The 17594-nt window shown below is 45.8% G+C and overlaps 1 protein-coding gene across 4 annotated transcripts in view; it reads right to left on the minus strand.

The window, feature by feature from the left end:
- Window positions 1-17594, minus strand: part of SPART (spartin) — a 57486-nt gene extending 39892 nt beyond the window's left edge. For 2 of the 4 annotated variants that reach the window (XM_068267081.1, XM_068267078.1), the window contains exons 1-2: window positions 17441-17594; window positions 9371-9637 (exon numbers count right to left, since the gene is read on the minus strand). The gene's annotated coding sequence lies outside the window, so the exon portion shown is untranslated. The other 2 variants (XM_068267080.1, XM_068267079.1) reach the window with 2 other exon arrangements.

A 17594-nucleotide genomic window follows, 5' to 3' on the forward strand; every position in this document is an offset into this window, starting at 1 on the left:
ATTAGTGCAAATTTAGTGAGGGATGGATGGCTTCCTTAAAAATCTGTGTGGTGAATTTTTTCATAGATGTGAACGCAACTGGATTTAATAGGATCGCAGATTTGGTTCTTTAGTGGTGTGGATTGATTAAATATGATCTTTTCTTTTGATCCGAAGGATACTATCAAAAATGATAATATAATAATACATAATAATAATAATAATAATATAATACAGTAAACAGTCAGTGTGGAAACCCCCAGTCCTCTTGTGCAACGGTGACCTTTATTACACAGCTTTCCAATGCCTGCAGATTTCATTTCACTCTGGACACAAACAAACAAGCCTCCTGCCACCCACAGAACAGCTGTGCAGCCACAGGGATGTGCCCTGCTCTATTAAGCTTCAGGTCTGCTTACAGACTACGCCCAGGAAAATGATGACAATTCAGTTTGGGATGTGTGATAACAGGCTGAATCACCTCTGATTTGTTACAGATTGTCCACAAAGCTCACGGTGAACCAGAACTTCTAGGAGTGTGGAATGCTGGGAATACACGGTACGTTTGTACCGCTCGATTGAGCCATTATGGTGGGGATACACGGGTCGACCGGCGGCTCGTCTAGCCGCCGGATCGACCCGAGCCGCGCCCCCGTGGATCAATGCCCACTCGTCCCCGCCAGCGGTCATTATCAGCCCCTCGATTCCCTGCCCTTGTCCGCCGGTGAGAATCGAGCGGGCGCGGATCGAGCGGCATGATTGGGCCAGCTGAATATTATCAGCTGGTCGATACATGGTACAGAAACGTACCGTGTATCCCCAGCATTAGATGGCTCGATTAATAATTTCCGACATGTCCGATCACCCGCCAGATCGATTCCGCGCTCGATACCGCATGGGGGACAATAGAAAAAGATAAGGAAAACGAGCAGAAGATAAGAGAATCGCTTGCGGGGACGAGCGGGGAACTGATCCGGCGGCATAATCGAGCGTACCGTGTATTCCCGGCATAAGGGGCTACAAAGAACCAAAAAGCTCTCTTACTAAAATGCTATGCAAAACATACGTTTTACTTCTCAAAACAGAAGGTGTTTGTGATTATTTAGGTTGGAGCGAGCTCTGATAGGTTTTGTTTTGGCAAGGGGGGGGTTCATTAGATATGAGATGCCTATGCCATGTAGATCATGGGGTGGTGGTGTGGGGGGTAAATATTTTAGGGGTGAGGGGATCAGAACTAATTGTCAGCTTTAGCAGCCAATACACTGCACTACAATATGTTTAGAGCTATGCCATATGGATCATACCAGGAAACCCCGCCCACATTAAGACCCCATCCACAACTGCGCCGCCCACAGGAGTTTCCATGCATACTTAAGCACTTGCACACCACAACTGCTGCACTAAGCCACCATCCACACCTGCACCACCTTTTACACTATACCCTGAACAACGGATGCGTTTTAACTTTCCCTTACTTGTGAAAAAGCTTCAGTTTTTCAGTGTACAATGTGGAAGAGGGCATAGGGAAACATGGAGATTATCTTGCACATCACTTGTCCTTTCAGTCATAACTGAAAGCAAATAATTTAGTATAAAAAGGACCCTAAGCGGCTGTACACAGGTCCCATGCATACTTCCAACCTTTGTTAGTATATAAGCAACCAGGAGGACTATAGAGATCACACACAGAGCTCACTATTGGTGGTAGTAGTAAGACCTGATTCCAGCACACCCATGATGCACTGCAGCCACTGGCTCTCAGCGGGATAATCACCCACATGGCCTCCAGCCAGTTCAAGCATGTGACTTCTTGAAAGCTCATGTAAGTCCACAATTGTTATCTGTGATCATGTGCCTCTGCAGCATTCAGAGAAGAATGGTTGTCTAACGTGCTGTGAATGGTAACATTTTCTGCTACGCTATCTCTATCTGCTAATACTGTACTCGGTATACTGTGACATTGATGCCTGCACTGCACTGAAGTCTACCCTCTCTTTTCATGCATTTCCTCTAGCCAGCACCATAAATCATAATCAATAAACTGTCCAGATGTCCTGAGAGCTGTACTTTCCTGTACCCTGTGTTACTGTCAGCCTCCAATCTCTGACCAGCAGCTAACAGGAGAGGCATAATCACGTACAGACACAGAACATTTATATCGCGCTTTTCTCCTGGCGGACTCAAAGCGCCAGAACAGCAGCCACTAGGGCGCGCTCTATAGGCAGCAGTGTCAGGGAGACTGGCCCAAGGTCTCCTACTGAATAGGTGCTGGCTTACTGAACAGGCAGAGCCAAGATTCAAACCCTGGTCTGCTGTGTCAGAGGCAGAGCCCTTAACCATTACACCATCCAGCCACCGCTGGATAGTCATAGCAACCAGCCTGCTACACAGGTTTATGTACTGAAAGGCTGCTTTGCTTACTGGCCTCTAAAGATATACTGTAGAAAAGTCTATTATATGAATCATTATTCAAGAATATCAGATTTATGCACAGTACTGCTTGAAGTCTATCTACCTGAAAAGAATCAAAACAGGGCTAGCTCTGACTAGTTCAGCAACACCTTGCATTGTTCACTACTTCCTGCTGCCTTTCCCATAGTGTATCCATTCCAATACACTCACAGTACCAAAAAACAGCTGTTGTCTCACAAAGGCCCTCCTCTTGTCCTTTAAAACCTATTTTAGGGTCACTGTCAGGTTGAGAAGCTGCAGAGCTGTAAACTATATAAAGAGGCTTAAAGGACAATTGAAGTGAGAAGAATATGGAGGCTGCCACAATGATTTATGTTTAAACAACACCAGTTGCCTGGCAACCCTGCTGATCTATTTGGCTGCATTAGTGTCTGAACAACACCAGAAACAAGCATGCTGCTAAACTTGTCAGATCTGATCTGCTGCATGCTTGTTCAGGATCTATGGCTAAAAGTATTACAGACAGAGGATTAGCCAGGCAACTGGTATTGCTTATAAGGGGGGACCCCAAGAGGCACAAGGTAGACCCAATAATTGGGGAGGATAGGGGAGAAGATCCACATGACGTCTCTGCCCCATTGATGCACCAGGATTAGTATTTTTTTCCCCCTGGTTTTTGTCCTCTAAGGCTGCTTTCACAGTGGGACGTTACAGGCGCACGTTAGTGCAGCCTGTAACGCAGCCCCACCGCACAGTAATGAAAAATCAATGGGCTTGTTCACACTGCCCACGTTGCGTTACATTGTAACGCAGCAAAGTGCTGCATGCAGTAAGTTATAAGTGGCTAAGCCGCGTTAGACTGTTTGCACATGCTCAGTCATGTTGGGGAGGAGGGGAGAGCGGCCGGGCACATGGCTAATTAATATTCACTGCACTCAGTGACATGCAGTGTTTACTTCCTGGAGCGGCTGCTCTGTGCGGCGATTGGCCGGGCGGGACCACGTGATGCCGCATGCGTCCATGAGTACGCATCACGGATGCCAGAGTGAGCTGCACAACGCGGCTCACTCTGACGTCCACATCGAAGAGCACCAGGCGTTGCGTTAGGGGCACGTTATGTGCCCTATAACGTCCCCTAAATGCAACGTCCTGGTGTGTAGCTAGCCTTAAGCTAGCACCTAGTCTTGTTTTGCAAAATACAGTATATTTTACTAAATAAAATCGCCCCCATTGTGTGCCCTTGAAGGCTATTTTAAAGTATGACATTCCACACTAGCTTCTCCCAATACTTTCACTTCAGTTGGCTAAGCAATCCATGTCTGGAAAATCTGACTTGTACAAAGTTCAGATTACGTAATGGGCTACAGAATGTACCAATTAGATAAAATCAGGAACTATGCATTAAAATAGCAGTATACAGTTCAAAGTACCATACAATATAAAAACAGAAGGCATAATTGCAGGCAGCTCCTGAAAAAAAAAAAGTACAAGTCTGCTAAAATCTGTCTATGATCCATGAGACGTATAATAAAGCCATTATACCTAGGTGGATGTGTATTTGTATGTTATTAGATGTCAGGACTGTCATGTAAATACATAGTAATTCTGTTACATCTAACTTGTTATTAAAAGAAGTATTTTAATAGCTACATCAAACTTAAAACTTGTTAATTGACACTAAGGGCCTGAGCCCACTAACGCAGTTGTGTCCGCTTTTCATCAACACATCAATGTTACAGATGCTGAAAAGCGGACACAACTGCGCTAGTGAGCTCAGGCCCTAAAGCGAAGTTATGCTTTCCTAGAGCCAGTTGACATAGGCGTTTGGGGACACATTGTTTTCACTGAGCAGATCTAGCGCTGCTTTCACACCAATGATGGAAAAATCCAGTACTGAGGCGCTGGTCTAGTTTAGGGGAGTCTGCATCTAGTCCATCTCTTCATGGGGAATTCTCATTATGGCCTTTATTCGTTATATAGACACTCCCTGAACAGGATTTATAAAAAGATGTTGGACAGCCTTCGTGCTCGCTTCACTTTTTTGGTAGTCGGACAGAGCACTGTCATTCACTAAGGCCATGTTCACATTATAAATTGCCAGCGCTGAGCGATTTATTGCAATTTTTTAATCGCCTTTCCCTGCACTTTCTAAACACTTTTCTAAGCGCTTTTGCAGAGCGATTCTTTTTTTCACTTCCTAACGTTAGTCAGGAAGTGAACACTTTCACCCGGAAATGAATAGATACAATGGACTCTATTCACAAAGCTTTACCACATTCGGTAATGCTGAAAACAGCTGATTTTACCAATCGCCTTCCCAAGTTACAATTCACTAAACCCATCACCGCACAGAAAATAAACATTACCGACTAGTGAGGTAAATTACCGACTTGTGAGGTAATCGCCTCAAGAAGTGTCAAGAAACTGCAATTCGCAAAGATTTTCGCAATTCACAAAGAATTCCGTAATGTCACAATTCACATACTTTTCGTGTAATTGTGCTGAATTTTGCGGTTAATAGCAAATCTCCCATACATGCTATCGGCACTAAAATTGCAGCATTTGTTAAAGAGACACAGAAGCGGAAAAAAAAAAATGATGACGTGATGATTTGTATGTGTAGTACAGCTAATAAATAAACCATTAGGTGCAGAGACACAAGTCTAATATTGTTTCCAGTACAGGAAGAGTTAAGAAACACCAATTATCTATGCAAAAGAGCCACTGAGCTCCACAACTGTCTTCTGAAGCTTGTTATCTCAACTGTCAGTCACTGTAGTTTCTTTTTCTCTCCAGAGGACAAGTTAAAAGTTCACTGGGCTGCTCTGTAAAATCATTTAGAATGCTGAGTAGTGTGTAAACTGCAAATATAAAGAATGATGCAATGTTATAAAAGACACTATAACTGAAAATAAAAATATGAGAATATTTTCTTTGCTACTAATGTTCTAGTAATTACCCGTACTACACAACCAATTCATTATATAATTTTTTTTTCTGCTTAAAGGATACCTCAACTGACATGTGACATGATGAGATAGACATGTGTATGTACAGTGCCTAGCACACAAATAACTATGCTGTGTTCCTTTTTTTCTTTCTGTGCCTGAAAGAGTTAAATATCAGGTATGTAAGTGGCTGACTCAGTCCTGACTCAGACAGGAAGTGACTACAGTGTGACCCTCCCTGATAAGAAATTCCAACTATAAAACACTTTCCTAGCAGAAAATGGCTTCTGAGAGCAAGAAAGAGATAAAAAGAGGAATTTCTTATCAGTGAGGGCCACAATGTAGTCACTTCCTGTCTGAGTCAGGACTGAGTCAGCCACTTACATACCTGATATTTAACTCTTACAGATAGAGAGAGAAAAAAAAAGGAACACAGCATAGTTATTTGTGTGCTAGGCACTGTACATACACGTCTATCTCATTATGTCACATTTCATTTCGGGTATCCTTTAAGTGTCTGAGTTTACCGCCCAAAAGTAATTTTCTCCAGCTCACAGCAGCCGATAACTTGCTCTTTCCATGCTGTCTCTATGCAGTAGATTTAAAAGACAGCCTTTGGGAAGAGCCACACAGCCATAACCTAAAGTCAAAAAAAAAAAATGAGATTGACTCACCTGGGGCTTCCCTCAGCCCCCTGAGGCCGATCGGTGCCCTCACAGCTCCGCTCCGATGCCTCTGCACCCGCCGGCGAACACTTCCGGTTTGGCCGTCACCGGCCGACAGGCATGGGAACGCGAGTGATTGTTCGCGTTCCCAGCCTGTATATCGCCCCCTATGCTGCTATTGCGGCCTCCTGGCCGCAATAGGAGGCCGCAATAGCAGCATAGGGGGCGATATACAGGCTGGGAATGCGAACAATCACTCGCGTTCCCATGCCTGTCGGCCGGTGACGGCCAAACCGGAAGTCGTCGCCGGCGGGTGCAGAGGCATCGGACCGGAGCTGCGAGGGCACCGATCGTCTGCAGGGGGCTGAGGGAAGCCCCAGGTGAGTTCATCTCATTTTTTTGTTTTGCCTTTAGGTTCACTTTAATTTGAAGCAAAGGGTAACCGGGTGGGACTTTCAGTGTAACAAAGCAGAGGTAAATTTTTAAAAGCTAACCTTCCATCACTTTAGATGTGCTTATTTGTATTGTAGATACAGAAGAGCTCCCCCTGGTGGTTGCAGCACATCTAAAGGGATAACAGGGTTGCACTGTAGGGAAAACCTCCAACTCAAAGCTCTTTCACATCTAACAACGCGTGCAGGAGCCGCTCTCTTGCACGCTTTGAATAGCCTGCAGCGTGTCATCGGGATGTTGCAGTGCGACGCAATCAGCGGCGGTAGCTATCAATTCACCCAATGGGAAAATGCCGGCTCCCGCTGATTAAAAGCTCCCAGATGCGTTGAACCGCAACACACCGAAACGCAGCGACAGGTGTGAAAGGTAAAATGAAAGTCTATGGACTTTCATTTTACCTTGATTAACGTAAAATTTCGACTTTGCGTTACACCGCAGCAAACGGGCACCGCAGCCCTCATATACACAGCTCCCCTGCCTGCCTGCTGAACTTACCAAGCAGGGATTAGTAAATTGAGGCATGTTTGTTTGGTAAATTACCGAACTTCTGCCTCATGGGGGAAAACTTTAGTCAATTTGTAAAAATAGTGTAAAAATACCGGATGAGGTATTTTACTGAAGACAATTATTTTACCGACCTGCCCTTTGTGACTAGCGCCCAATATCTTTATTTATAGAAGCGCTGGGGAAATTGCTATACAAATCGCTTTTTCAAGTGCTTCGCGATTTCTCTATACCTTTTATTGAGCCAAAGCGCTCAGAAAATGGTACAGACATCGCTTTTGAAAGCAGATTGCAAGCGAACCGCTCATACATGAACACTCTCATAGGGAATCATTGCACAAGCGCTTTTAGTCCAATTTCTAAAATCACCAGCGCTTAAAAAATTATGCAAACGCTCATAGTGTGAATAAGCCCTAAATGCTTTTGAAAATAATGAAATCCCCCATAAGGAGATAGGCTAGTCCAAATCCTGTCGGTTCTGTCAGATTTTTTTATTTTAAATTTTACAATTTTCACGATAGTGGTCCTTTAATAAATACAATCTTTCCAAGGTATTTAAAAACTGCATATGTAAAATCAGTGTTTCGCCGACAATCAGCAATGTGCTGTGTACAATGTATCCCTATGGGACATTTCTCACTACAGCACTTGCGTTTTGCGTGAATCACAAACGTGCTGCATGTAGCATTTTTGGAGCAATCACAATGCAATTCTTGTCCCCCAAACAGAAGCACAATCACTGTATAATTGCAATATAAAAATCACAATCGCTAGGAGTTTTGCAGGTGTGAATGGGGCATTATTGTCCCCTGTAGAACATATGGCCAATATGTACAACAGAGCTATTGCTGAGCATCTCCTAAACACATGCAGGCATTTAACCCAGTCACAAGGAAAATAGCTAGTTATTAATCATATATAAATAGTAACACCGTCACTATGCACATACACCAACAGGAAAACAAAACAGGTGTACAAAAATGCAGACTAGCAAGTACAGCTATCCTTATTCTCTGCCTCAGATATGGAAAGAGGAAAGGCACCGATGTAAATCTGTTATTTCATGCAAAGGGCTGTTTTAATTATGCAGCTATCAGCAGCAATGTGCAGCCTCCCAGATGACAGAGCAGCTGTACAGGAACGCTGGGACTTGTGGAGGTCCCCAGCAGGTGAAGGAATGCTGGGACTTGTGGAGGTCCCCAGCAGGTGAAGGAATGCTGGGACTTGTGGAGGTCCCCAGCAGGTGAAGGAATGCTGGGACTTGTGGAGGTCCCCAGCAGGTGAAGGAATGCTGGGACTTGTGGAGGTCCCCAGCAGGTGAAGGAATGCTGGGACTTGTGGAGGTCCCCGGCAGGTGCAGGAATGCTGGGGCTTGTGGAGGTCCCCAGCAGGTGAAGGAATGCTGGGACTTGTGGAGGTCCCCAACAGGTGCAGGAATGCTGGGACTTGTGGAGGTCTCCAGCAGGTGCAGGAATGCTGGGACTTGTGGAGGTCCCCAGCAGGTGAAGGAATGCTGGGACTTGTGGAGGTCCCCAGCAGGTGAAGGAATGCTGGGACTTGTGGAGGTCCCCAGCAGGTGAAGGAATGCTGGGACTTGTGGAGGCCCCCAGCAGGTGAAGGAATGCTGGGGCTTGTGGAGGTCCCCAGCAGGTGAAGGAATGCTGGGGCTTGTGGAGGTCCCCGGCAGGTGCAGGAATGCTGGGGCTTGTGGAGGTCCCCAGCAGGTGCAGGAATGCTGGGACTTGTGGAGGTCTCCAGCAGGTGCAGGAATGCTGGGACTTGTGGAGGTCTCCAGCAGGTGCAGGAATGCTGGGACTTGTGGAGGTCCCCAGCAGGTGAAGGAATGCTGGGGCTTGTGGAGGTCCCCAGCAGGTGAAGGAATGCTGGGGCTTGTGGAGGTCCCCAGCAGGTGAAGGAATGCTGGGACTTGCAGTAATCTCAGGAGCAAGCTCAGAAAGGGAGAGACACCCGGTGGTAACCAGCAGGTGCAGGAATGCTGAGACTGGCAGTGACCCCCTCCAAGCTCAGGAGGGGTGAGACACCTATTCGTAACCAGCAGGAGCAGGATTGCTGCTGGGACTTGTAGTGGTCCCTGGCAAGCTCAGGAAGGGTGAAACACCTGGTGGTTCCTAGCAGGTGCAGGAATGCTGGGACTTGTAGTGGTCCCTGGCAAACTCAGGAAGGGTGCAGGAAAGGTGTAGTGATCCCTGGCACACTCCTGGTGTTACCTAGTAAATACGGGAATGCGAAGACTTGTAGGGATCCTTCCCGAGCTCAGGAATTGAGACTCTTGGGGGTCCCCAGCAGGTGCAGGATTTCTGGGACTTGCAGTGATCCTGAGCAGGTGCTGGAGGGCTACACCTGTAAGGCGCTGCGCACGCATCACGTGACTCGCTACGCTGTACTCACACAGGTCGACAGTCTCCTCTGCGTCCTGCTCTGCTCTGTCACCCAGCACCAGGCACAGGATAGGCAGGGAAGTGACGTCAGCAGATGGGGGTGGAAATAGGCGGGGCTCAGTCTCTTGACTCAGGACCAGGGGAAGCTCAAGCTTGAAACTGAAGCAAGCTAGAAAGTGAAAGGCTCAGAGCTGCTGTGGTTGTGTAGTTGGGCTGATGCCTGTACTCTGGTGGCTCCAGCAGGATTACATATGCTTAGCTGCGCTTCTGTTAGGCTCTACGAGGATTTAAAAACAATTTTTAAACCAAAATAACAATCAAACCAAACAAGTATTATTAGTTTTTCATTACAGATTCAATTGAATGTTGAAAAGCATTTATACGCAATTATTATAGAGTATTAACAAATTGTGTAAAGGGGTGCTTGTGGTGATATTAAAGGGAACCCAAGGTGAGAGGGATTTGGAGGCTGCCACATTTATTTCATTTTAACCTCTTGACGACCAGCTAACGCCGATTGGCGTAAACTGGTCGTCTGCGGGTTACCATGGAAACGGCCGCTCGATCGAGCGGCCTTTCCATGTCAGTTCACGGAGGGTGTCTCCGTGAACAGCCGGAGAGCCGCCGATCGCGGCTCGGCGGCAAAATGTAAACGCGGGGAAGAAATCCCCGCTGTTTACATCATACGGCGCTGCTGCGCAGCAGCGCCGTAGGGCAGATCGGCGATCCCCGGCCTCTGATTGGCCGGGGATCGCCGGCATCTGATAGGCGGAAGCCTATCCTTCAATGCGCAGGACGGAACTCCGTCCTGCGCATTACGGAGAGAGGGAGTTTAGGAGGTAGAGGGCGGAAATGGCTGCAGAGGGGGGCTTTGAGGAGCCCCCCCGCAAAACGTAGATGGCCGGCGGCGATCAGACCCCTCCCCCGGCAGGACATCCCCCTAGTGGGGAAAAAAGGGGGGAAGTCTGATCGCCCTGGCATAATACGGATCTGTGCTGCGGGCTGGAGAGCCCACGCAGCACAGATCAGGCAAATCACCCCTGGTCGGCAAGTGGTTAAACAATACCAGTTTCCTGGCTGTCCTGCTGATCCTGCATAGCTCCCAACTGTATCTCTTTCAGAAGGACAGTCCCTCTTTGGGAGCCCTGTCCCTCTGTCCCTCTTTCCTCCTCATTCGTCCCTCTTTCAGGACTTTGTCCCTCTTTCTATGTAAATATATATTTTTTCTCTACTAAAAAAATGTTTTTGATTAACTCTAAACTTTATTCCCATCTTTTAAATTGATATATCACTAATTTTAAAATGTTAATTTGAAGGAAAATGAACCAGGATAGAAAGGACCAGTGGGGTTTGAATCACAAAACAACATATTTTTTCTTAAGAAATTTTTATGGTATGCGTGACTAGGGGTGTGATGGGGGCGCGATTAGGGGTGTGGCAGGGGCGTGGCTTAAGTGTCCCTCTTTTTCATCTCAAAAAGTTGGGACGTATTATCCTGTGTATCTAATACTTATAACCATAGACCCTGAACAAGCTTGCAGCAGATCAGGACGGGAGCTCTTACTGAGCTGGTTTTACAGTATTAGCCATATGTTTATTCCAGGGTTTTGACTCAGACTGCAGACACTACGTATGCCAGATCCACAGTGCTGCAGGGCAACTGGCATTGTTTACATGTAAATAAATAGGGCAGCCCCCATATCCCTCTTAACTCGGGTTCCTTTTAAAGAGGAGGTATTTGGTAACTAGCATCATTCATTTATTTATTTATTAATTGTATTTATAAATCGCCAACATATTACGCAGTGCTGGACAATATTTACAGACAATTACAGACAATATTTAGGGGTTACATACAGCAATACGACAATACAGGAATACAAGAAAAACCAGATCAGGCAGCACAGTATGAGTACAAGATAATGCTAAGGTAGGGGACTAGAGTTCAGCTGCGAGTTTAGAGCACTTGTGAGGGGTGGTAGGCCAGAGTGAAAAGGTGAGTTTTGAGGACCTTCGTGAAGATGTTGAAGGTGGGGACTGCCCTAATGAGTGGAGGTAGGAAATTCCATAGTGTTGGAGCCGCTCTTGATAAGTCCTGGAGGCGTGCATGGGACTGGGTGATGCGGAGGGCGGTCAGGCGAAGTTCATTGGAGGAGCGGAGTGAGCGGCTAGGTGTGTACCTCTGAGTAAGATCAGAAATGTAGGTTGAACAGGTTTTGAGGACAGATTTGTAGGTCAGACACAGTATCTTGAATCTGATTCTGGACTGGATAGGAAGCCAGTGGAGGGATTCACAGATGGGAGCCGCCGTGGTGGAGCGATGAGAGGAGTGGATAATTCTGGCTGCCGCATTCAGGGGGCTATCCAGGTCATAGGGAGACCAGACATAAGAGCATTGCAGTAGTCAAGGTGGGAAATTAGGAGGGCATGGATGAGGAGTTTGGTGGTGGCAAAGGTCAGAAAAGGGCGGATCTTGCAGATGTTACAGAGGTGGAAGTTGCAGGACTTTGTTAGATTTTGGATGTGGGGAGTGAAGGAGAATGCGGAGTCCAGGGTGACTCCCAGACAGCAGGCTTGAGAGGTAGGGCGAATGGTAGTGTGGTGAACAGTGACATGCACATCTGGAAGGTTCAGGGATGGTCGGGGTTGGAAGATCATAAATTCCATTTTGTCTAGATTTAGTTTCAGGAACCTAGCGGACATCCAGGAGGAGATGGCTGATAGGCAGGAGGAGACCTTGTCCGTGGTAGTGGTGGATATGTCAGAGGTGTAGAGGTAGATCTGGGTGTCATCTGCATACAGATGATAGATAAAACCCCCGGAGGAGATAACCTTGTCAATGTACGATGTGTATTCATAATTAGAGATGTGGCGAACTGTTCGCCCGGCGAACATCTCTGGGGGTTTTACTACTTCCGGGTCGCTCTGACCCGGAGAAGTACGCCTGCGCTGCCTGGCGGAGCGCATCCTAGATCGCGCTCCTGTTGCCGGGCACTCTCTGCGCATGAGCGTGACGTCATTCATGACGTCATGCAGGCGTACTACTCTGGGTCAGAGCGACCCGGAAGTAGTAAAACCCCCAGGGATTGAGAGATGTTCACCGGTGAACGGTTTGGGAACCGTTCGCCACATCTCTATTCATAATGAGGTATTTTATTATTGAGTATTTCTATAGTGGTGACATTTTCTGCATTTTCTTCTTTATAGAGTATGTAGAGTAGGGGTGTCAAACGCAATCACGTAAGTAAGGGGCTAAAATCTAAAGGTAGTCATACATCTAGTGATTTGTCTGTATGATCGACCATATGGTTCAATCATTTTATCCAATCAAGAGATAATTGAGTGTGTTCCAGTAAGCCAGATCAATGAAACGTGGCTGCTATCATTTTGAATCGACCAACTTAGTACATGGAGCATGATAGAGCATATGCGTTGACTGCAAAGGACTTGGCTTCTCTTTACATATTAATTGATTGACACTGACACGATTTTTGCATTTAGAGCATGGAGGCACGACATCTGTCAGATTGATTAGGGAAGGTGAAACATATCAGGGGTGCTGCTAAGGTTTTCCTGGCCCCAAGCAGCACATAATGTGTGGCCCTCCCTCTAGTCATGAGCTTCTTCTCCCGTACTAATAGGTAGCCACAGGTGCCCCCCATCGCATTTGTTTAACAACATTCAGTGTAGGTTGCCAAAGATGTATCTCAACCCCTCCCGCCTATATAGGGCATTGGTGTCGGTGGGGGCTTATCCCCAACAGCATACCTCACAATTTAAGCCACACCCCTGACCACACCCCTGCCACACCCCTAGTCACGCATACCATAAAGCTTTCCAAAGAAAACTATGTTATTTTATAATTCAAGCCACACTGGTCCTTTCTATTTTGGTTTATTTCATATTAACATTTGAAATTAAGAAATATATCAATTTAAAGGATGGGAATAAAGTTTAGTGTCAATTAAACACATTTTTTTATAGAAAAATACATATATTTACATAGATCTGTACATCAGTCCTGATCTGAGGTCTGTGTGAATGAGGGGGAGGCAGTGGGTGCTGTCGGTGAGGCCCTAAACAGCCGCTTGGTTTACTTGGGCCTAGCGGCTCCCCTGAAACGTATAGGATATCACTGGTAGTGTGTGGGCCATTGGTTGATCAACCACACTGAAGCCCAATAAAGTCGATCGCTTAGTTGATTAAATTAGAATCACTAGATTCAGTAGATGCAGTAGTGAGCAATGTTGCTATTTTTGCAGATGATACAAAATTGTGCAGAATCATCAACTCTCAGGAAGATAGTGTCATATTGCAACAGGATCTGGATAGGATGGCTATATGGGCACATACATGGCAGATGAAATTCAATGTTGACAAATGTAAAGTCATGCATTTTGGTCGTACCAATGGTCTAGCACCATACAAAATAAATGGGATACAGTTGGGAACATCAAACTTGGAGAAGGACTTAGGAGTACTCATCGACAACAAGTTAAATAATCGTACTCAATGCCAAGCCGCTGCAGCTAAAGCGAACAAAATTTTGGGATGCATTAAAAGGGAAATAAAAACTCGAGATGCTAGCATAATATTGCCCCTGTTTAACTCTCTAGTAAGGCCACATCTGGAATATGGAATTCAGTTCTGGGCACCACATTACAAAAAAGATATTGCAGTTTTAGAGCAGGTGCAGAGACGAGCTACAAAATTGATACGTGGGATGGAAGGTCTCGCTTACCAAGAAAGGTTAGATAAACTGGGTTTATTTAGTCTAGAGAAAAGACGCCTTAGAGGAGATCTAATTAACATGTATAAATACATTAGAGGGCAATATAATAGCTTGGCGGATGAGCTTTTTGTCCCTAGGCCTTCTCAAAGGACTAGAGGACATGAGCTGCGCATGGAGGAAAAAGGTTTTAGCCATTTATTTAGGAAAGGGTTCTTTACAGTAAGAGTGGTTAAGATGTGGAATGCATTGCCACAGGAAGTCGTTATGGCAAACTCTATACCTGCATTTAAAGGGGGCTTAGATGCTTTCCTTGCGTTGAAAGACATCCATGGCTACAATTACTAAGTTATGCCTAATGATGTTGATCCAGGGATTTTATCTGATTGCCATCTGGAGTCAGGAAGGAATTTTTCCCATTTGGGGCTAATTGGACCATGCCTGGTGGGGTTTTTTTCGCCTTCCTCTGGATCAACAGGGGTATGTGGGGGATGGGCTGGAGTTGTACTTTGTACTGGTTGAGCTCGATGGACGTGTGTCTTTTTTCAGCCAAAATAACTATGTATAGACTATGTATAGATGTATGGCTACCTTAAAGAGATCCTGTACTGAGTAAAATTATTTAAAATAAACACTCGAGGTAACTTCAAATGAACATTGCATAGTTACCTTGCCATCAGTTCCTCTCAGAAGCTCACCATAGTTACCTTGCCATCAGTTCCTCTCAGAAGCTCACATTTTGTCAGAACTGAAATATATCAGTTGCTCTCAGTTATATATCCAGGGCCGGATTTCTGGCTAGGCCACCTAGGCCATGGCCTATGGCACCAGAAATTCAGCCCCGTTTGGGGCGCCTGAGGGGCAGTAAGTGTATGAAGCAACAGGGCAGACAGTAGCAAATGACCGGCAAGACGCCTCCGCGCCAGTAGCTGCAGCTTGCACCCCCCAATCCACTCTGCTCTCCTCCCTCCTTCCTAAACACACACTTTGACTGTGCCTGCGGCCTCACCCATTCGCCCCCGGCCACCCGCCCTGCATTATGAGTTTGCAGATAGGCATTGGCTAGCAGGCAGCGGGCAGCAGGTTGAACGGGCAAGGGTCTTGCATCTGGTGATGGATGATAATGGATGGATGGATTAGATGCGCCCCACTCTCCACCGCGATACACATACGAGTGCTGGCAAGGCTGGATTCTGTACACCATGGTCAGCAGCCAATCGCAGTGCTCATAGACAGCCGGAGGTGCTTGGGCTTCCAATAGCATGGCTCGGGGGCGTGGCTTGTCTAGCGCTTCTAACTCACTGGCAGGTGTTGGGACAATGTACTACTTGTGGCGGCAGTGGGGGACAATTCAAGATCCCTCCCAGTGGGCAGTGATCATCGTGGGGTACTGGCCAGGCAGCGCAAAACAGCAGCCACAGCAGAGGCAACTCACATCATGTTAAAAGCACATGGCTCTGGATTGGGAACTTCTCCAGGGCGCAGGCATAGTGATGTCACAAGTAGTGCATAAAGAGAAATGAGAGTGTTGGGTGCCTAGTGGTGATGTATGGTGAGGGGTTTGTTGTGCAGAAGGAGAGGAAACAGAGGGGATTTACTTCATAATGTATGCATAATGCACTGTGTGCTGCAATGTTTAAGGGGATTACTTTTGCACACTGCCCACCCCACTATGTAAATAGCTGTACTTGGAGGAATTTACAATCTAATCCCTGCTGTGTCATGTCAGTGACTGTTCTCAGAGGAGTTTACAATGTAATCCCTGCCATCATATCGGTAACTATACTCAGGGGAGCATACAACCTAACCCCTGTTGCCATATAACTAACTGTAGTCAGAGGATCTTCTTACAATAGAATCCCTGCCGTCATGTCAGTAACTGTACTCAGTGGAGTTTACAATCTAATCCCTGCCGCCATATCACTATCTGTATTCAGAGGATATTACAATCTAATCCCTGCCGTCATGTCAGTAACTGTACTCAGAGGAGCTTACAATCTAATTCCTGTCCACCATGTCAGTAGCTGTACCCAGGGGAGCATACAATGTAATCCCTGCCGCCATTGTCAGTAGCTGTACCCAGAAAACTGTGCGTATGTTGAGGGGGAGTTGCGGTTGGTCATGGGGCGGCTGGTGATCTTTGGCCTAGGGCAGTAAAAAGTACAAATCCGGCCCTGTATATATCAGTTGCTGTCAGTTACAGCTGAGAGGAGAACTGATGTTTCCATGTTTCCCTATGGCTCAAGTGGGCAATGTTACAGTTTACCTGTGTGTGACTAGAAAGCTGTTATGGTGTAATGGCCATTTTCAAAATGGAGGACAGAGAATTCCATTGATCACAGTGGACAAACAGGACACAGGAGAGGAAAAAGAAATTGAGGCGTAGACTACACAGGAGGCAAGTATGACTTGTGTATGCTTATTTTGAATTTTAATTTTCAGTTCAGGTTTTCTTTAAGTGGCAGGCCAAATTGTTTGTTAAAGTGTAACTGTCGGGCATAAAATCAAAAATCAATTCTTTATTTTAATCTGGTAAACAAGTAATAAGAATGCTAACCAGGCAACCCAAAAGTTAAAATCTCTATTACTTTTCTTGCTTATAAATGATCATTCCCCAGTGTACCTGACTCTTATTTGGTACGTTGCCGCAAAAAGGAAGTTGCAGGGCATGCTGGGTTGTCCTTTTTTGCTTCTGTACATTAGTTAAGTCTGAGGGGAAATAAAGAGGCAAAAAAAGACAACCCAGCATGCCCTGCACCTTCCTTTTTTCGGCAACGTACCAAATAAGAGTTAGGTTTTGATTTAGGTTGTGATTTTGTGCACGATTATTTTTAGTGCCTGCCGGCGCTTACCTGTGCATTGCGATTTTTTTGTGAGGCACTTTTCTAAGCGCTTTTGCAGAGAGATTTGTTTTTTCACTTCCTGACGCAAGTCAGAAGGTGAACTCTTTGATCCGGAAAATAATAAATACAATGTATTTACTTTTAAAAGAGCTGGGGAAATCGCTATACAAAGCGCTTTTTCAAACATTTTGCGATTTCCCTGTACCTTCCATTGAGGCAAATCGCTCCCAAAATGGTACAGGCAGCACTTTGGTGAGCGGATCGGAATTGAACCGCTCATATGTGAACACTCTCATAGGGAATCATTGCACAAGCCCTTTTAGGGCGATTTTGAAAATCGCCGGCAAAAAGCCAAAAGCGCCCTTAGTGTGAACAAGCCCTAACTAAGTGTGGAGCAGTTTAAAGTTTAAAAATTTAAAGTATGTGCAAACATATACAGATAAGAAGTACATTTTTCCAGAGTAAAATGAGCCATACATTACTTTTCTCCTATGTTGCTGTCACTTACAGTAGGTTGTAGAAATCTGACAGAAGTGACAGGTTTTGGACTAGTCCATCTCTTCATAGGGGATTCTCAGCAAGGCTTTTATTCTTTATAAAGATATTCCCTGAAAAGGATTTATACAATGATGCTGGCCAGCTTCCCTGCTCCTTACACAGTT

This window comes from Hyperolius riggenbachi, chromosome 2 (genome assembly GCF_040937935.1).
Source record: "Hyperolius riggenbachi isolate aHypRig1 chromosome 2, aHypRig1.pri, whole genome shotgun sequence".
Lineage (NCBI taxonomy): Eukaryota > Metazoa > Chordata > Amphibia > Anura > Hyperoliidae > Hyperolius > Hyperolius riggenbachi.